Genomic DNA, 16,128 nt, shown 5'->3' with positions numbered 1-16,128 from the left:
GGGATGCTCTTTAAAGTACCTTGCTTAGGAGCCAGGAGAACATTGTACACAGAGACTGAGACACTGTGGAACAATCGAACGTAATGGACTTCTCCATTGGTGGCAGTGTAATGTCCCTGAACAATCTGCAGGGATCTAGGAGAAAAAACACTATCCATAAGCAGAGGATAAACGGTGGGAGTGGAAACACCGAGGAAAGGCAACTGCTTGACTACAGGGGTTGAGGGGACATGACTGAGGAGAGACTCTAAATGAACACTCTAATGCAAATACCAACAACAAGGAAATGGGTTCGGAACAAGGACACATGTGATACCTAGTGGAATCGCACGTTGGCTAGGGAAGGGGTAGCAGGAGGGGGGAGGAAAAGAAAATGATCTCTGTTTCCAATGAATAATGTATGAAAATGACCAAATAAAAAAATGTTTAAAAAATAAAATAAAGTACCTTGTTCAGATGGGGCTGGATGAGCTGACCTGTGCAGTCTCATTCTACTTCACTTGGATTCTATCTTGGGAAAAGACATGCATTTTGTTTTGTTGTTCAGTCATTTCAGTTGTGTCTGACTCTTTTTGATCCCATTTGGAATTTTTTGGGCTAAGACCCTAGATCAGTTTGCCATTTTTTTTCTCCTCCAATTGATTTTATAAATGAGGAAAATGAGGCAGAGATAAGTGACTTTCCTAGGGTAACATGGCTAGGAAACGTCTGAGGCTGGATTTGAACTCAGGAAGATGAATCTTTCTGACTTCAGGCCCAGCACTCTAACCACTGCAGACAACTAGCTGTTTGTACATAGGAGACCAATAGTGTTCTATATCTGTTTCCAACCTCCAAGCCTTTTTGGTACCTCTGCCAGAAATGCTCATCCCACAGCCTAGACCGATGCCTCTAATGCTACTGTGTAGCAGAAGCCATTTCCCACCTGGCTCTCTGGGACACAGGTCCCCAGCCCTAGGATACCTTGGTCACCTTGGTGAAGAGGAAAACTTCCTGATGCCCAGCTATGGAAGGGAAGCAAATGAGGGAAAGCCAGAAATGTATAAGGTATAGACAAGATGATTTAGAGACAATCTTAGAGGCTAATAGGCATTGTAACCCTGTAACAAATAAGAAATGAGACTTAGAAAGGTGAAATGACTTGACCATATCTTGTGAGAAGCAGAGGCAGGATTCTAACTCAGATCCCCACAAGGTATTAAAAATTAGGACATAGACTATGAGTGTCAGAGTGGGAAGGGCCCCTAGGCAGTGTGATAAGGTAGAAAATATGAGATTTGAAGTCAAGGGAATACATTCAGCTGTTAACAGCCATGTGAACTTAACCTCTGTGCCTCAGATTCATCATCCATAAAATGTCTTAGGTCACTGAAATCATGTGATCCTATGAGTATAGAATGTTAGAACAGAAAATGCTTGAACTGGGAGTGATTTTAGAGATCATCCCATTCTACTTCCTTGTTTTACTCATGGAGAAACTAAAATTGAGACCCGGAGATGATGTGACTCAGTTATAGTCTTATGGGGAGTTTATGCCAGAGCTGGTGCCGAAGGCCATCATACCCCAACTGGCTGACAAGGTCACTGGAATGAGGACCCCCCGCTGATTCCCCCTCTGTGACTTCTCTCCCCAAATTTTCCCCACTAATGGACTTGTTATGATTATTATATTCAACTCCAATACAGGAGAAATAATATGAGAGCAAACACTTATAGGATCAATATATATTTACCCCACTTTAAACCCCCTAGATTATTACCACAAAAAGATTGCAATTACAGAATCAAAGCCCAAAAATTATTGCATATAACCCCTCCTTTCTCAAGCACAAGACATGCTTCAAGGCCTTACAAGAAACACTGGCCAAAAACTTGAGTACTATAATGAATCTTTCCCTACAGTTATTACACTCCAATGAATTTGTTGTTGAACAGAAGCCAAGCAGCATTGCTAGGCAGCTAGGCACTTCAAAGTAACACAAGAAAAACAGAACTTGTAAATTGAGGAAAACCCCAAAACTTGTCTGCTTTAAGTCCTCACACCTAGATATGAAGATGTTTTGTTGTTCATCTCCCAAGCAATTATGATCGATAGTGAAAGCTGACCAAAAGCACAATGATCCTCTCAGCAGGTCAAGGGGTACTAACCTACAAATGACTTTATTCACATTAATCATATATATCACAGAGTGTTGTAGAAACCTAGTAAATGATCACAGACTTCTTTGTTGTAGTAACATCACAAGAATGTTGTTTAGGTGATTTGATAATATCCAGTCAAATTGTAGAATGTCACATACATAGAAGATTGATTGTGTGTCAAGGAAGCATATACCAAAAAGCCTATATAATAAATGAACCACAGTACTATGGCAGAGCACTGTGTGTGATGCCTTTATACATAGGTTGAATGCACAGTGTGTCTCATCTCCTTATTCTGACCATGATGTCACCTCTGGGCAGAGAAACCTTGGATCCTCAGACAGGTCACTGGGCAGACCTCTATACTGGGACTCAAAAGCACCTACTATGTGCCAAACCCTGTGCTACATGCTAGGGATACAAAGACAAAAATGAAATCCATGCCCTTGAGGAACTAACATTCCATCCCTAGAGATCACATGAACATGTATAAATGAATACAGGCATACCTCAAAGATATTGCAGAAGATCACTGCAGTAAAGCAAATGTCTCAATAAAGCGAGTCTCCCAGTTTTTTTGGTTTCTCAGTGCATATAAAAGTAATGTTTATACTATACTATAGTCTATTAAGTGTGTAATAATATTGTCTTAAAAAAAAACCCCAAATCCTTACCTTCTGTCTTAGAAGCCACACTATGGGGGCAGCTAGGAGGTTTGGTGGATAGAGATCCAGGTCCTGGGTCCAAATCTGACTTCAGACATTTCCTAGCTGTGTCACTTGACCCTGGGCAAGTCACTTAACCTATTGCCTAGCCCTTACCACTCTTCTGCCTTGGAACTGATACACAGTATTGATTCTAGGATGGAAAGTAAGGGTTTGGGAAAAAAAAGAATCAATACTAAGTATTGGTTCTAAGGTGGATGAGTGGTAAGGGCTAGGCAATTGGGGTTAAGTGATTTGCCCAGGGTCACAGGGGTAAGAAGAATAGTATTATGTCTTTAAAAAATTCAATATACATGCCTTAATTAAAAATACTTTATTGGGAGCAGCTAGGTGGCTCAGTGGATAAAGAGCCAGGTCTGGAGTTGGGAGGTCCTAGGTTCAAATTTTATTTCAGACACTTCCTAGTTGTGTGACCCTGGGTCAGTCCCTTAACCTCATCCCACCCCATTACCTAGTTCTTATTTCTCTTCTACTTTGGAACCAATACACAGTATTGATTCCAAGAGAGAAGGGAGGGATTTTAAAAAAATACTTTATTGCTAAAAAATGCTAACCATCATCTGAGCCTTCAGAGAGTCATCTTCTTTTGGTGGGTGGAAGGTCTTGCCTTGGTACTGCAAACTGCTGACTATGATCAGGGTGGTGGCTGCTGAAGACTGAAGTGGCTGTGGCAAGTTCTTAAATAAGATGACAGTGAAGTTTGCTGCATGGATTGGCTCTTCCTTTCACTTGAACATTTAGAGACCATTGCAGGGTTCTGAATTGGTCTAGCTTTGATATTCTCATGTCTCAAGAAACTGGGAGGCTCAAGGAGAGGGAGAGATGCAGGGGAATGGCCAGTTGGTGGAGCAGTCAGAACACACACACACACCCACTTATACAAAACTCATTAAGTTCACTGGCTTATGTGAGTGCTGTTCCTGGCACCCCAAAACAATTACAATAGGAACAACAAAAATCACTAACCACAGATGATCATAACAGACAGCATAATAATGAAGAAGTCTAAAATATTGCAACAATGACCAAAATGTGAATCAGAGACACAATGTGAGCACATGCTATTGGAAGGATGGCACCAGTAGACATGCTCCATGCAGGGTTGCCACAAACCTTCAATAAGAAGAGAGAGAGAGAGAGAGAGAGAGAGAGAGAGAGAGAGAGAGAGAGAGAGAGAGAGAGAGAGAGAGAGAGAGAGAGAGAGAGAGAGAGAGAGAGAGAGAGAGAGAGAGAAAGAGAGAAAGAAAGAAAGAAAGAAAGAAAGAAAGAAAGAAAGAAAGAAAGAAAGAAAGAAAGAAAGAAAGAAAGAAAGAAAGAAAGGAAGAAAGAAAGAAAGAAAGAAAGAGAAGGAGGGAGGGAGGGAGGAAGAACAAAAGAAAGAAAGAAAAGCAATATTTGTGAAGTGCAATAGTGATGGAAGTGCAATAAAATGAAACATGCCTGTAAAATACAAGGCAGTTGGCTGGGGCAGGAGACAGGGTGGATCTGTTGGGTTAGGAGATTGACAGGTGCTTTGGCACAGTAGGTAGCAAGTCAGTGTGTGTCGAAAGCTGAAGGTCCCAGAGTTAGATCCTCCTAAGGAGGGTGTGATATACTGGGAAAGGCTTCTGGGGACAAAGAGTCACTTGACTTCAGATTGGGTTTCTCTCCCACCTGAAGTGAATTGTCAATTGTCTGGTGAAGTAGGACCTTCCCTCAGGGGGAAAACTCTCCTGTGACAAGGTCAAAACCTGGGGTTTCTACCTTTAAACTAAGTAAACTGAGGACTTCTAGATTTCCAGCTGACAAGAGATAGAGATAGTGTAGGCCCTGCCTCCATCCCCCCACCAGATGCTACGCCCCTCCCTCAACAAAGTGCTGGGTGTGCCCCAAACCCCCTTTACCCCACACAGGGGAAGGAGGAAGGGGTGGTGGTGGTGGTGGTGGTGGTGGTGGGTTAAGTAAGGAACATCTTTAGCACTGGTGAAGAGGGGGGAGTTGAGTAGCCTGAGCACTGCTGCCTTCCAGCTCTGCCACCTGTAAGCCACCCACCTTACCTTCTGTGCACTCCCATTGGGCTGCTGGGCAGAGTGGAGAGGGATGGGAAAAAATGACATCAGGTGCATAGAGAGGGGGAGGGGAGTGACCCGAGTCCCTCTGCCTTTCTAATAATGAACTCTGGGGGAGAGGAGAGGGCATTCACATGCCCACAGAAAGCAGTCTGCATGCCATCTTTGGCAACCATGCCATAGTCTCGCTATCACTGTCTAGGGTTTCTAAGAAGTGGAGATGAAGATTGTATACATTCCAGGTGTGAGTGATAGCTACTGAAAGACTCTGGGACAAGGATGGAGTGTCTTGTGTTAAGAATAAAAAGACTTGGGGGCAGCTGGGTGGCTCTGTGGATTGAGAACCAGGCCTAGAGATAGGAGGTCCTGGTTCAAATCTGACCTCAGAAACTTCCTTAGCTGCGTGACCCTGGGCAAGCCACTTGACCCTTACCACTCTTCTGCCTTAGAACCAATACACAGTATTGATTCCAAGATAGAAGGTAAGGGTTTAAAAAAAAAAAAGTCTTGTTGGAAGGATATAGAATGAGGAATGATATGAAGGATTTGAACCCAAGTCTTATGACTCCCAATTTAGGGCTCTTATCATTGGACCAGGATGCTTCTTTATAATGCATTTTCCTACTGCTTCTATTTCACTTAGTCACCCTTTCTTCCCCCACTCCCAACAAAGATGCAGTGGATGCGGGGTCATCAAATCTGTAACATGAAGATATTTAGAGGACTGTTCTGGAGATACCCTAGATCAGTGATGGTGAAACTATGGCATGGGTGCCAAAGATGGCATGCAGAGTGCTCTCTGTGTGTATTTGGGCCACCCTACCCTCCAACCCTCCTTCATCCCTTGAGTCCATTACTAGAAAGGCAGAGGGACTAGTGTGGAGCTGATCCCCTCCCCCTCTCCACCATGCCTGATGACATTTTTTACATCTCCCACCCTTCTGCCCAGCAGCCCAATAGGAGCACATGGTGGTAAAGTGGGTGGTTCACAGGTAGAAGAACTGGAGGAAAGTAAAGTGCTCAGGCCACTCCTCTCTCTCTCACCATACACACCTCTCATCATTCACCCCTCTATCTAGGAATCACAAAAGAATCACTTCTTCCCTCCCCTGTCTGGGGTAAGGGGGGTGGTAGGGTGCAGCACTCAGTCTCTGGTGGGGGACTGGCAAAATACTCAGTCTAGGAGGTGAGGTGGGGCACTCGATCTCTAAAAGGTTTGCCATCACTGTCCTAGATTCTCTTTCTGGATGGAGACACCCCAACTCTTCTGTTTCAGCAGGATTGGGGTTATCACTGTCTCTGCCGTCCTTCACTAAGAGAAGATTGGTTTATGGACAAAGCACATCTGAGGCTACTCACCATGTAGATAGGTTGGGGAGTCTTGATGACACATAGTGGAAAGTACCTTGGAGAAATTTTGACTGGCTTATACATTTAAAAAAATTTTCTCTTCCTTCCTTCCTTCCTTCCTTCCTTCCTTCCTTCCTTCCTTCCTTCCTTCCTTCCTTCCTTCCTTCCTTCCTTCCTTCCTTCCTTCCTTCCTTCCTTCCTTCCTTCCTTCCTTCCTTCCTTCCTTCCTTCCTTCCTTCCTTCCTTCCTTTCTTCCTTCCTTCTTCCCTCCCTCCCTCCCTCCCTCCCTTCCTTCCTTCCTACTGTAACAGTTAAAATTTAGGGGAGACTGAGGCAGGTAGAAATTAGTTTCTCTCTGCAAGGGGTATTATATTTTTTAGAGGTTTATTGAAGATTAAGGATTAAAGAAAAGACAGGATAAGAAACACGTGCCTAGGCCAGAGTGGCCTAGACAAGACCTCACCTACATTATGGAAAGAGCCACGTCTGCCCCAAAATGGAAGTCCAAAGAGCTCAAAAGCCCTTGCAAATCAGCTTAAATACCTTCTGGATCTCGCCCACCTCAGAATTCTGTGAGATTACAAAGCATTTTGGGGAAGTGGAGCAAAGGCTTGTGGGGATTGAAGTCCAGAGTTCAAATCTCAATTTTACACTTCCTTCCTTCCTTCCTTCCTTCCTTCCTTCCTTCCTTCCTTCCTTCCTTCCTTCCTTCCTTCCTTCCTTCCTTCCTTCCTTCCTTCCTTCCTTCCTTCCTTCCTTCCTTCCTTCCTTCCTTCCTTCCTTCCTTCCTTCCTTCCTTCCTTCCTTCCTTCCTTCCTTCCTTCCTTCCTTTTTTCCCTTCCATCTTAGAATCAATACTAATTATTGATTCCAAGGCAGAAGAGCAGTAAAGGCTAGGCAATGGTAGTTAAATGACTTTCCCAGAAACACCCAGCAAGGAAGTGTCTGAGTTTACATTTGAACTTCAGATCTCCCATCTCCAGGCCTGACTGTCTATCCACTGAGTCACCCAGCTGCCCCACCTATACATTTTGTAATTGGTGCTGGACTTCCAAACATATGGTGGACAGAAGCCTCTCTGATTAGCTGCAATTGTGGAACCAGAACTGGGGATACCTTCAAAAGACCTTGATCACTGGGATCAACTTAGCTATATTCAGCAATACAAAGATCCAGGACATTCCTGAGGGACTTACACCAAAGAATGCTATCTACCTTCAGAGAAAGAACTGTTGGAGTAAGAATGTAGATGAAAGTAGATGATTTTTCAATTGTTTATTTGTGCTTGTGTTTGGGGGTTTGGGTTTTATCAGATTACTTACAAAAATGAACAATATGGAAATATATTTTGTATGCTAATACATGTAAAACCCAGATCAAATTGCTTGCCAACACCAAGAGCAGGAAGAGAAGGGAGGGAGGAAGGTAAGTTTGATCATATGACCTAGGAAAACTTGTGTGGAAATTTGATATAACACATAACTGATAATAAATAAATATTTTACAAAGGGCCTTGATCAATCTCAACCTCCTCCATTCCTTTTCTTAACCCTTTTCTATTTTCTTATATTTCCTTAATCTCAATTCTTTGCCAAGAAAACCCCAAAACAGGGTCATGAAGAGTCAGATATGATTGAAACAACTGAACAACAAAAGCAACAATGAAACAAAAACAAAAAGACCCCTGTCATTCCCCAGATGGTACTGGAACTGTCTTTCTCTGTCTTCTTCTCTCTTAAATTCCTAAAGTCATTTACATTAGAGACCACTGGATGGCACAGTGGATAGATGTACTGGGCCTGGACTCAAGAACACCTAAGTTACACTTACTATGTGACTCTGGGTAAGTCACTAAACTGTCTGTCTCAGTTTCCTCATTTGAAAAAGTGGTGTAATAATATCACCTACATTCCAGGGTTATTTTTGTTAAGAAATTTTTTATCAATTTCTTCCTTTTCTTATATTTAAGAGGAAAAGGAGTAATAATATTTTTGAGTAAGCGACTCCCTGCTATGATGCTTATCAGTTAGTGATAATTAGAAGGATGTGGCTGAGGGGAGTTAGTTGCAGAGTTGCAAAGGGCTTTTTGTCTCTGAGTCTCTTGGGGAGAGGATGTGCTGCTAGCACTCTCTCTGGTTGGAGACAGAGAATGGAATTAAGACGTTAATAGCCTTGTTGATTATTAATAATTTGAGTAGATAAGGTAGATAGATAGTGGTTATATTTAAGATAGTGAGAGTAGGAGAGTAGGATAGAGCTTCAGCCTAGTACAGTGATGGGCAACTTTTTGAGCTTGGTGTGTCAAAATTTGCCAAAAAACAAAGCATAACTCAAGTTGTGTGTCACTTCAAGGAAAAAACCATAATTTTGCAGTATTTATAGTTTAAATAACAAAAATATAATATATAACTATATTTAATAAACCAAAAACTAATTATTTAACTTACCTGCTTAGTGACTTCTTTTTTAACTTGTGTTGGGTGCCATGAACTAAGATAAGTGAGGGGAAAGGGGAATTCTTTTTTTTTTGTTTCATTTTTTTAAAATATATTTTATTTGATCATTTCCAAGCATTATTCGTTAAAGACATAGATAATTTTCTTTTCCTCCCCCCCCACCCCCCATAGCCAACGCGTAAGTCCACTGGGCATTAGATGTTTTCTTGATTTGAACCCATTGCTTTGTTGATAGTATTTGCATTAGAGTGTTCATTTAGAGTCCATCCTCTGTCATGTCCCCTCAACCTCTGTATTCAGGCAGTTGCTTTTTCTCGGCGTTTCCACTCCCATAGTTTATCCTTTCCTTATGAATGGTGTTTTTTTCTCCTGGATCCCTGCAAGTTGTTCAGGGACATTACACCGCCACTAATGGAGAAGTCCATTACGTTCGATTATACCACAGTGTATTAGTCTCTGTGTACAATGTTCTCCTGGTTCTGCTCCTCTCGCTCTGCATCACTTCCTGGAGGTTGTTCCAGTCTCCATGGAACTTCTCCACTTTATTATTCCTTTTAGCACAATAGTATTCCATCACCAACATATACCACAGTTTGTTCATCCATTCCCCAATTGATGGGCATCCCCTCGTTTTCCAGTTTTGGGCCACCACAAAGAGCGCAGCTATGAATATTTTTGTACAAGTCTTTGTGTCCATTATCTCTTTGGGGTACAGACCCAGCAGTGCTATGGCTGGGTCAAAGGGTAGATATTCTTTTGTTGCTCTTTGGGCATAGTTCCAAATTGCCCTCCAGAATGGTTGGATCATTTCACAGCTCCACCAGCAATGAATTAATGTCCCTATTTTGCCACATCCCCTCCAGCATTCATTACTTTCCTTTGCTGTTATGTTAGCCAATCTGCTAGGTGTGAGGTGATACCTCAGAGTTGTTTTGATTTGCATCTCTCTGATTATAAGAGATGTAGAACACTTCTTCATGTGCTTGTTAATAGTTTTGATTTCTTTATCTGAGAACTGCCTATCCATTTCCCTTGCCCATTTATCAATTGGAGAATGGCTTGATTTTTTGTACAATTGATTTAGCTCATTATAAATATGAGTAATTAAACCTTTGTCAGAGGTTTCTATGAAGATTTTTTCCCAATTTGTTGTTTCCCTTCTGATTTTAGTTAGAAAGGGGAATTCTTTAACTAACTTGACTATTAGTGACTTTTTTGTTGCTGAATTTCATTGGCTAAATCTTCAATTGAAGGTTGGTATTTTGTACACTTTAAGCCCAAGCAAATGCTACTAACTTCATCTCTCAACCTGTTTCTTTTGTTGGTTTTGATATTATTTAACACTGAGAATAAGGTCTTACAAAAGTACGTAGAGGGAAAAATTGTGAGTAAAGCCATTGCTATATTTTTCAGGGTGCTAAAAGTGTCCGATAATGGGTTCTAGGCACTCCTCCATTGCACATGGGCCAGAGCCCTTCCCAGTCTTTGGAGGGCCCAGCCCCTCCCCAGCTGACTGGCCCCAAGGGCACTGCAAGAGCAGCAGCTACCACCTGCCAGCCTGCCTGCCTGTGTTTGTTCCTCCTCCCCACCCCCATGGGAGCCCCCCATGCCCCAGCCCATTTGCCCCCTGCCCCCACAGCCAGCATGTGGAACAACCCCCCCCCCCCAGGCCAGGGCATGGCCGTGGCCATGGCTTTGGGGGCACAGCTCCCCAAGCGGCCCTGAGGCACACTAAGCCCGCATGTAGTGGCCTGTCATCGAAAATGACTATGTGTGTCAATGCTGACACACATGTCATAGGCTCACCATCACAGACTTAGTAGAAGATACTGCCCTCTGAGGCAGATAGATATAGGGTTTTCTAGAGAAATTTGGTTTAGAATTAGGATTGGGATGTGGGGTATAGTTACAAGCTATAGTAAGATTACTTTCACTTCCCTCCTTCCTATTTCCTATCCATATTTCCTAATAATAAACTAAGTTTTTTACATTTAATAAACTGCACACTAGCTTTGTTCAAACTCCTACTCCAAAAATTTAACCCTTCACATTTTGAGATTAAAATGAGATCCTATTTGTTTGTTTTTCAAAGTACCAGCTTCTTGTCTCATTTATTAAATCAATTGTTCTATCACTTTCGATTTTATTAATTTCTCCCTTAATTTTTAGGATTTCTAATTTGGTTTTCTGCTGGGGGTTTTTAATTTGATCGCTTTCCAGTTTTTTCATTTGCATTTCCAATTGATTGATCTCTGCTCTCCCTTGTTTGTTAATATAAGCATTCAGGGATATGAATTTACCTCTGATTACCACTTTGGTTGCATCCCAAAAGGTTTGAAAGGATGTTTCGCCATTGTCATTTTCCTCGATGAAATTATTAATTGTTTCTATGATTTCTTCTTTAATTAAACGGTTTTGGAGTATCATATTGTTTAATTTCCAATTGGTTTTAGATTTGGTTTTCCATGTACCATTACTAATCATTATTTTTATTGCCTTGTGATCTGAGAAGGCTGCATTCATTATTTCTGCTTTTCTGCATTTGTGTGCTATGTTTCTGTGACCTAATGTATGGTCAATTTTTGTGAATGTGCCATGTGGTGCTGAGAAGAAGGTGTATTCCTTTTTATCCCTATTTATTTTTCTCCATATGTCTATTAATTCTAATTTTTCTAGAGATCCTATTTGTAAAGTGCTTTCCGTTAAAGCATTATATAAATGCTAACTACTTTAATGATGATAAGACTAATAATCTGCCTTCCCTATTTGAGCATCCACTTTCTCCTCAGCTCTTAGAATCTGATTTGTATCCCCACCACTGCCAATCTGATGAAGTCTTGCTTTTTTTTCTGTACAGAAGGAACTTGATTCCATCCCTTCCTCTCTTCTCTAGCAGATTGCATCTTCAGTCATCTCCTCCTTCCTTCCTTCCCTTTCTCCCCCTTTCTCCTCCCCACTCCCTCAAATCTTCCATTTCTCCTTAATTACTAGATCTTTTCTTATTGCCTTCAAAAATGTCTGAGTCTCCCCCATCCTTTGCTATCTAGACCTTACCATCCCATTTCCTCAATTTCTCATTGAAACTCCTGTCTACATTCACTGTCTCTCCTGCTTGTCACTCACTCCCCAACCCTTTGCAGACTGGCTTCCACCCTCATCACTCAACTGAAACTGCTCTCCCCAGAGTTACCCATGGTGCCACCATTTAAGAACCTTTTCCTCAATCTTCATCCTTCTCAATCTATCTGTGGCATTTGACTCTGTTGTCTACATTCTCCAGAAGACTCCTTCAGCAGGAACTGGTTCATTTTTAGCTGGGTGCTGGGAGCTGAGTGGCAGGTGGACATATTTTATCCTAGAGACTATAGGAAGCCATTGGAGTCAGTCAAGTCAGGGAGTCACATGACCTGTTCTACACTTGAGGAAAATTACTTTGACTGCAGGGTATCCAATGGCCCCCAGAAAGGAGAGGTTCAGGACCAGTCAGAAGGCTGTTTTGAAAATTTAGACAAGAGGTAATAAAGACTTGAGCTTGAGCTAAGGACTGATTAGTTGTGAATGGAAAGGATTGGCTATGAAACATGTGAAGGGAGAAATGGTAAGATTTAACAACTGATTAGATATGTGGGGTGAAGGAGAATGAGGATTCCAGAATAATGCCAAGGTACTAAGCATGGGAGTTTGGAAAGATGGTAGTGTCTTCAACAGGAATAGGGGAAATTTAGGCAACAGCTGGGTGGCTCTGTGGATTGAGAATCAGGCCCAGAGATTGGAGGTCTTGGGTTCAAATTTGACCTCAGATGCTTCCTAACTGGATGGCAGGAATTGCTTGAAGACTGGGTAAGAGAGCAAATTATGTTTGTATGGGAAGGAGAGAGGTGTAATAGAGGGATACTCTTGTAAGAGAGAGAAACTCCTGAGGGTGTCTATTGATCAATACTAGATAACTTATGGATCAAGGTTTTTCCTACCCTACCTTCACCTCCTGGTTTCCTCCCCTCTTCTGAAGCCTTTAGCTTCCCCTCCCCCTTCTCCAGTTTCACTCAGGGTGCACTACAAGATTTCAGAGGAAATACTCTTTTCTCTTAATTTCTCAAGTAAGGAGGTTTATTGGGGAAGACAGGACAAGGGTAGAGGATAAGGTAAGAGGAATAGGTTTCCCTATTCTCTAAAATGAGGGTTAGGAGAATATTGGGGAAATGGAAATCAGTCACTGGCAGGGACAGTCAAAGAGAGATAAAAGAACAAATATTTTTCTTCTTTTTCTTTTAACCAGCCAGTTAAATACCAGTCAGTCAGCAAAAGCTTCAGGGTCTTCACTATCAGCCACAAGCAGCTAAAACTTAGTTCACAAGCCTCTCCCCCAGCTCCAGAAGCCAAAAAGGGTCTCTCAGCCTATGTCAGAAGTTCAGCCCAGTTCAGCTGCTGGCTTGGCTTCAACTGCTTCTCCTGGGAACATTCCAAAGGAACTGTCACTTGACTGACAGCTCTTGTGTCCTCAGCTTTCTGTCTTGCATGCTTGTAAATTCTCTCTTGCATGCATGCCTTGCAAATTCTCTCTTACACAGAGGATGCTATTGTGCTAAGGCAAGGCAGCCAGGTGGTTCAGTGGATAGAGAGTCAGTCTTAGAGACAAAAGGTCCTGGGTTCAAATCTGATTTCAGACACTTCCTAGCTATGTGACTCTGGGCAAGTCACTTAACCCCATTGCCTAGACCTCATGGCTCTTCTGCCTTAGAACCAATACACAGTATTAATTCTAAGAGGGAAGGTAAGGATTAAAAAAAAAAAAGGAATAAGGGAAATTTGAGAGGAAAGAGAACAAATGCAGTTTTGGACATTAATGAATTTACAATGTCTCCAGGGCATCCACTGCAAAATACTCAATAGATAATTGGTGATGTAGACTAAAGCTTAGGGAGAAATTGGACCTGGATATATAGATCGATGAATCATCAACATAGAGATGGTGGTCAAACCTGTGGGAGGCAATGAAGTCCCCAAGTGAGGGAATGTAGAGACAAAAGATAGTGGACCTAGGATGAACCTTGAGGAATAGCCACAGTTAGGAGGTACATTGTGGAGACTGAAAAGGAAGGGTCACACTGGTAGAAGGAGAAACAAGAGAGATGAATGTCATGGAAATCCAGAGAGGAAGGCGAATATAGTGAACAGATTCAAATGTGGCAGATAGATTGAGGATGAAGATTGAGGAAAAGGTTCTTAAATGGTGGCACCATGGGTAACTCTGGGGAGAGCAGTTTCAGTTGAGTGATGAGGGTGGAAGCCAGTCTGCAAAGGGTTGGGAGTGAGTGAGTGCCAAGCAGGAGGGACAGTGAATGTAGACAGGAGTTTCAATGAGAAATTGAGGAAATGGGATGGTAAGGTATAGAGAAGGATAGTGAAGGACAGGGAAGACTCAGACATTTTCGAAGACAATAGGAAAAGATCCAGTAATTAGGGAGAAATGGAAGATTTGAGGGAGTGGGAGGAGAGAAGGGGAGAAAGGGAAGGAAGAGATGACTAAGGATGCAATCTGCTGGAGAAGAGAGGAGGGATGGGATCAAGAACACACGCAGAGGCAATTACCCTAATGCAAATACTAATAATATGGAAATAGGTCTTGATCAATGACACAAGTAAAACTCCATGGAATTGTGCATCGGCTACAGGTTGGGGAGGGGGGAAAACTTGAATCTTGTAACCATGGAAAAATATTCTAAATTAATTAATTAAATAAAATTTTAAAAATACACATAGAGGACATATGTATAATCCAGTGGAAGGGCTTATTGGCTCTGGGAGGGGGGAAGGAAAGAAAATGAATCATATAAACATGGAAAAATATTTTAAAAAAATAAAAAAAGAATACATGAAGAGGGCTTGACCTTGGAAAGGAGAAGAACCACCTCATTGTCAGAGATTCAGAGAAAGGAGAAGAGAATGGGATATAGTAACTTATAAGCTCCATAAAGGCAGGGACTGTGTTATATCTAAGTTTTGGATCTCCATATGACCTACCAAGCACTGTATTCTGCACAAAGTATATGATATGACGTGATATATTTTGTTATATCATATCATGTTATATATGTTATATATCATGTTATATATATATAATATATATTATATCTATCATATGTTATAGCATATATCATATTATGCTATACTATGTTATATTATACTATGTTATATCATGCCATATCATATTATTACTTGATTCAGGTAAAGAACTTTCTCTTTCTAGAATTCAGTTTCTTCTTTTCTTTTACTAAAACAAAGGATTTGACCAAAGGAGGTCAAAGATAAAAAGTAAATCTCCCCAAACACCAAAATATTCATAGCAGCACTTTGGTGGTAGCAACAAACTGGAAAGGAAATGGAAAAATGGCAGACTAAACTGTTGGACATAAATGTAACGTAATAGCTTTACTCTGTTAGTGACCAATATGAGAAATTCCAAGGACCTTCGGAAGATTTGCATTAGCTAGATACATGATGAAGAAAAGGAGAGCAATATATACAATGTCTACAGTAATATAGATGAAGAGTACAGAAAAAGAAGCCAAACCCTGAGCAACTGTGTCCTCCTGTTTCATTTAATTGTTGTTTCTTTGTTACTAGGAAGGGTTGTGTGTGTGTGTTTCACAATAATAATATTAGCTCGCAACTCATTTTATTTGATCTTCACAATGACAATAAAATAGATATTATAATTATACCCGTCTTACAGATGAGGAAATAGGCAGATATATTAAGTGACTGCCTAGGATCACACAACCAGTAAGTGTTTGGAACAGGATTCAAACTCAGGTTAGCATTCTATCCATTGTACCACCCAGCTCCTTATTTGAGTGGAGGGGGAAGTAGTAGAGGTAGGTGGAGTAGGGTGGGGGCAGGGTGTGTGTGTGGGGGATATTCAGAAAAAATATGATTTAAAACCAAAAAGTATTAATAAATCATATTTTTAAAAATCAAAATTCCAAAAAGGGAATTAGCCTAAGTGGTTTCTAGGTCCCTTCCAGCTCTGACATGCCACGCTCTATGACAATTGTTTTCTGATGTTTTGTCATTCGGATTCTGTCCATCCTCACCCTCCCGGAGACTGTAAATAGTCTGATATAGGTTATATCAGTACTTTCATGTAAGCAAAATTTCCATTTTCCATGCTCTATGGCTTTTGGGACAATCTGAAAAATCCCATAAAGCCTGTTGATCCTCCAAATCTTTAAATCCTTGTTTCCACTCTAATGTCAACTGGAGTCATTGGTTTGTGCTAAAGTTGGCCTGCCTCTGCCTGTCATTCATGTCTTTCAAGGAATGATAACCTATTTGTTCTTTCAGCATGCTAGGATTGATCTCAGCCTTCTGGTGTTTCTGAGCAAGGCCCTGGGATGAGTCGATGTG

Source organism: Monodelphis domestica, chromosome 4 (assembly GCF_027887165.1).
Source record: "Monodelphis domestica isolate mMonDom1 chromosome 4, mMonDom1.pri, whole genome shotgun sequence".
Taxonomy (NCBI): domain Eukaryota; kingdom Metazoa; phylum Chordata; class Mammalia; order Didelphimorphia; family Didelphidae; genus Monodelphis; species Monodelphis domestica.
This window is presented reverse-complemented; position numbering follows the sequence as displayed.